The sequence below is a fragment of the Homarus americanus genome, unplaced genomic scaffold (genome assembly GCF_018991925.1).
Source record: "Homarus americanus isolate GMGI-L3 unplaced genomic scaffold, GMGI_Hamer_2.0 scaffold15894, whole genome shotgun sequence".
Lineage (NCBI taxonomy): Eukaryota > Metazoa > Arthropoda > Malacostraca > Decapoda > Nephropidae > Homarus > Homarus americanus.
The window spans coordinates 1,425,040-1,431,039 of NW_024754249.1; positions in this window are offsets into that span (position 1 = coordinate 1,425,040).

A 6,000-nucleotide genomic window follows, 5' to 3' on the forward strand; every position below is an offset into this window, starting at 1 on the left:
CTAATGGTTATAGGTTTGGTTGGCCATAGGAACTATAGGGAATGTGATGGTGGTGGTAGGTGTAGTAGAGGTGTTGATAGTAGTAGTAGTAGTAGTAGGAGTAGAAGTAGTAGTAGTAGTAGTAATGGTGGTGGTGGTGGTGAAATTGGTGGCAGTGGTGGTATGTTAAGGATGAAGGAGGTAGCGGGTGTAACGCATCATTGCCTACCGTCGCTCCAGACATGTCAGTGCCCTGCCCTCAACCTCACGGATCACCACTGGAACTCACTACATTCAACTTGTTCATTTCTCTCACTGAATACTACTCTAACTCATTCACCTATTCATTCATTCACTGATAAAGATAGATTTTTTTTTTTCACCAGTTTATCACGAGATAGTGTGACTACATGGACCGTAATAATGTTGACGCTCACAGCAGGAGAGGGAAGTAACGGCGTTTTAATCTCTAGTGATGAGTTCTTGCATTCGCTACCCGTCATTGTTGACACATTCTCTCCGCATGATGCAACATGATCTAACTGTGTGTGTGTGTGTGTGTGTGTGTGTGTGTGTGACAGACAAACACACGGACAGGGAGTTAAGAAAGACTGGTTGTATCAGTGGACCTATACTAAACACCTGTGACAGAGACTCGTCGTACAGCTCACAGGAGTACACTGATGCTCACGCCGCCCAAACATGCTTTTATTCACCACCATCACGATCAGGGATTTTTGTAAGTGTGAACATATCCTGTCCTCTTTCAACCCCTCTCAAGCTCTTTTATCAGGACAGAAACTGCAACTAATATACCCATCAATCTATGTAATATTTCTTAGGGAATATTATTAACGACATCTATATTCACTATCTTAAATTTAGATACGATAGTAAGAATTTAATCTATTACATAAATGGAGTATGATTATTTCCGGGTTAAGTTAAGGCACAACAACCACGACCACGCGTGTAAATCTCGGAAACTTGACTGCCCCAGACACTGAATTTATGAACTTTCTTACATACGAGAGAGATGAGAAAAACGAAATATTAAACGTTTCTTTTTGTAAATCAGAGTTACAAGAACACCTGGAGTGACTTAGTTACATTGGCCATGACAGGTAAAGTCACGCTTGTCTGGTAGGGTGGTGTAACCAAACATACCGCCTGTTATACGTCTCTCACAGTAATGTTATTTATCCTCATCAAACATCCCAACTGTGGAAGAATAAATGTTTACCTTTATATAAAAATCATATGATATTTCGTTTATTAAAAGTAGAATGTTTATGTAGTCCTGTAAAATAAAAGAGTTTGATACATATCGACAAAAACAAAGTCATTTATGGTGTTTAATTACGTAAAAAAAGATTTGATCTCCAGTGATGTACAAATTATATAAGTAACAATAACAATAAATATTAAATAAAATAACAATAGATTCAAACTGGTAAAATAAACAGAACACAAAATAACAAATAAAGAGAAAGATAAATGAGGTGTATGAGATAACCTTTGGTGTACAGCAAAGAACACCCACCTTAGTCAAATGTTTACTTATCATTGTGTTATTTTAAGACCCGACATTTATAGAGTGTTACATTAAGAGACGTTCAATGTTTATATTACACTCAAACACACGGATATATTTCCTAAGTGTGATATATTGTTACTTAGATTTTAAATATATGTGATCCCGTATGACGAACTGAAACATTATTATTATTACTATTATCGTCAGCAGGAGCACTAAAGCCATCATGTCTATCCTTGGAAGGTCATATTTTTCACATTGGTCATAAGCAGTCATCTATAAAGGTGTCAAGGTCAAGCTACACAATAAAGGTCACTGACCCTCATTAACATTGTGTGAGCGTCTTGGTTCCTGGGTGGGGAGGCTAACACTTTTAATCTCACTTTATCTTATATTATTTTGGTTTAAGTCAGAATACGAGTAAAAAAAATTATCAGGAGCTTGCTCATAAGACTAATAATTGTTCAGGATATTTGATACAGCCTCTCCGCTCAAAGGTCACCCCAGTAATGTATAATAACACACCGGCAGTTGTCTCCGCTGACCAGTATTTCCCGTTCATCCTGAGGTGGACGGATGCCGGAAATACTGTGAGGGTGACGTCATCCATTCCTGCGGCGGGAAACCTAAGTGAGGCTGAGGGCGTAGACCCGCCTCACGCCTCCTACCTTCCCGTTCTTATAGTATGAATTTTCGTGTGACTATTTCATCATCGATTTATCAGGAATTTACGTGTGAATTTTTTTTAACCCTTACCATCTTCAATAATAATAATAATAATAATAATAATAATAATAATAATAATAATAATAATAATAATAATAATAATGAAACTCTACATTAGAATGGTCGAAGTCTAAATCGGTCCTTCATAGTATATGCAAATTAAATTATTAATATAAATCTACTAAGAACAAGACGAACATAATGTGTGTGTGTGTGTGTGTGTGTGTGTGTGTGTGTGTGTGTTTTAATGTTAATGTATTCAAGGTCTCCCCTGTTGAGCCGCAAGAGCCTTCCTCCTTCACATTTTTTTCAGAACTCTGCATCACATTATTTCCCCAGACCTGACGAGGTATATTTTCCCCCAGACTAAAATAATTGCACAAGCACACGACAGGTTTTAGTAACAAGCATTTCCTCAAGCGGGTCAATGATGTGCTATCTGAATAACTAATTTTAAGTGTAATTTTAGGGATCGAACGAAATTATCTCGCTTGAGGCATTTTGGTGGAGCTGGCTGGCGGAGAGAGTACCTTCCCTGTCTGGGAACGAGGAGGTCACGCGGTCGAATTCCAGTACTGATGCCCTCGTGTGTGGGTGTGAGGCGTCAGGCTATGTTTGGTAGTTGCTCGTCGCACTGTTACTCTAAAGTGAAAGATGTTATAATGGTACTTCTGGTCACAGTATATATAAGTTACAATTAAGATATGGATCACGTGAAGATTAGGCACCCGAGTATATTTCACCTAAAGAGTAACCACCTTAATCTAACCTAGCCTTCACAAGTAGTGTTAAGGTATTTAATCAATGGATGAAATAAGCTGGGGTGTCTAATCTTCATGTGATTCGGATGTATTATTATGCATGACGTAACAATAACAAGCAGCGGTGAAGGATCCTGTGTGGGTGGAGGAGGTGCTATGTCCCTCATCAAGGTCATCACCCTCTCCCGTCTTGTACCAGACGAACCAACAGTGTTATTCTTGGGGCTGGTGGTGACGTAAGGCAGGTATCATTAGAACAACCTTCCTTAACAACAAGAGGTCACGGTATGAGGGAATTTAGATGGAGTCAAGACAGATTCCTAAAAGATGTCACTGGGTGACCTAGGTCATTGACGTCAACACTCGACAGCTGCAGTAGTGTATTTAGGGTCATTTTATGGGGAAGGTCACTTCAAGATACCAGTCTGGTCATTGGTCAGCCGTGGGTGGGTGAGGCGGTGGGCAGGAGAATGCTGCGTCAGCCATACCCAGTCATGAGATCACTGAACACGTTACAGGTGTGGAAGGCCCCATGGCGGGCTGCTGCCTCTCACCTGTCCTCCTTGTTTATTAACGTGTCTCCATAAAATTCTTTAAGGTAAATCGGTTTTCCAACTTCGTGGTCACTTTAGGCAAAAGTCACGATTATCCGTGTCCACATTAAGCGGGAGGAACTGTGTTGTGGCCGTGTTAGTGAACTGCACCTGACCTTACGTGACTGTGAACCTGAGGCAACAACCCCTTTGTTCACGCTGAGGTAAGGCGTAGGGAATATAGTGGTGACTCATTCACGAAAATGACTCTCTCGTTATGTGTTTATTTTGCATAAGGAATTTTAATTATCATGTGAAAATAATCTTATATTAATGAACGTTGTTAGACACATTATTATTATTATTATTATTATTATTATTATTATTATTATTATTATTAAGAATAAAGAAAACGTAAGAGGGGCTGAGTGCTTTACCATAGTGCCCCTGTCCCGCCCCCCCCCCCTCCCTCCTTTATCTCATTGCTATGTCTGGCGAGGAAAGGCATTAGGCACCCTTCCTAATACTGTATGATGAGAACATAATGGTAAAGATATTAAGAGATGAAAATGAAGGTAAGAGACCAAGTACTTAAGGAGAAACGTATTTTTCTATATCTTTTGACTCATATTGTACACCGCCCCGAGCCATCCAATTGTCGTGCTTAAAGTGCGAGGCGGTAAACACTGACCACACGGTTATACACACCACAACTTGTTCTTAATTATCTGTATCCAACTAAGTGTAAAATCAATTATTAATGGTGAGTTAGAGATTGATAAGTTCTTATTTCCATATCTAATGAACTCAAGTCATTCACATCATAACCGACCCGGGTGACGGTGGGCCATTAACAGCAGATCCTATCATGGGAAATATTGTTTATTCTCTTTATGTTTTTCACTCCATAAATATTGGCTCATTAAAGAAAGGCGCTATAATTATCCTGTCAGTGTTTGCCGGTCGACGCTGTTTACTTCAGTATATTGTAGTGTTGGAACATCATTTATCGAGACTTTTGACGCGTCTTTGGAAAATAGGGAGACACTACATTGTGGAGATCATAAAGAAATCCATAAAGAAATTTCCTGTAATTCTCATGAACGGTCTTTGAAAATAATGTTGATGTTCTGAGTTCTGATGTTCTGCTGTCGATGATACACATGGTAAAATATCTCATAACTCTGACACTTTCTCAAGACAGTGGAATAGAGAATGGTGAGAGAGAGGGAAAGATTGACAACCTAAACAGTGGGCGAGAGAATGATCAGGGAAGAAGGGTAGGGTGAAGAGTGATGGACTGTGGAGTAATATATTGAAATTAATTAATATAATCCCTTAAGCTACATTCACACAGTTTGTTAATGTATTTCCCGATGGGTTATATGTTGATTTAGGGTTATACTCAGGTGATTGTTAAATGATATCGACGGGTAAAGTATAATATGAAAAATCACAGCAACAGCGCCACTTTCAGGCAGCGACAATCACTCAAAACAAGTTCTTGATACCGGATGTCAATGAGCTAATGATTAATTAATTTCTATGTAAACGCCAGTGTTTTCAAAGTATAAATAGAAAACCAAGACATACCTTATTAGAATAGTTAATTGATATATTATAACACCATCAAAGACTTTACACTTCTGAAGTTTCATTTTGTTTAGTAAAATCTTATGTCTTTCCAGAACTGATATGATAATAGGATCTAATGTTGGTTCTTCCGTTGTGGTTACACTGAGCGACTCTTTTTAACGCAGGTCACACTATATTATTAGTCAGTAAGTACAGTACAGTGTCCCAGGACAGGTTTGAGGAAATTTATTGAACGACGGGCAACACAGTTCATTGCCTCTGGTCCGTCCTTTACACGCGAAAACTCTCAAGAAGGTTTAAGGATTTTACTGAAAATTGACAGGGACGTTGATTCTCCTAAGGGATGGGACAGGTTAGTTAGTTAAGATATTCTTAAAACTGACGATTTGGTGGCCAATTTTCTTGAAGGAAGTTTCCATAAACAGTATAATCGCTCCTGACTTGGCGCCGCAACAATCAACAGCACGCCTCCTGGACTTAAGTCACTGACCTGGGTGTATGGTGGTGATGCTCAGGGATATATCGCATGTTAGTCTCTAGGTGAAAAGAGTCACACATCATTGTTTAAATATCACATGACTACGACATCTTACGTTAAACTTTTTACCATTTTTGACAAGATAAATTCTAACTTAACCCACAGCTTTGACAATTATTTACGTATGGTAGAGGAAGGGGGTCCCGTAGGCCTGTTGACTCTCTATAAGGACAGTGTGGCTATTACATACTGGAGCCAAAGCCTTCTTCATTACACAAGGAGGCAATTTGGCCAACACCGCACCCGACAGCCTTCACTTCCCGAACTATCATGTGCAAACAATATATCCACTCGACCACTGTACCCATAATTACGTGTAGGTGACAGTTA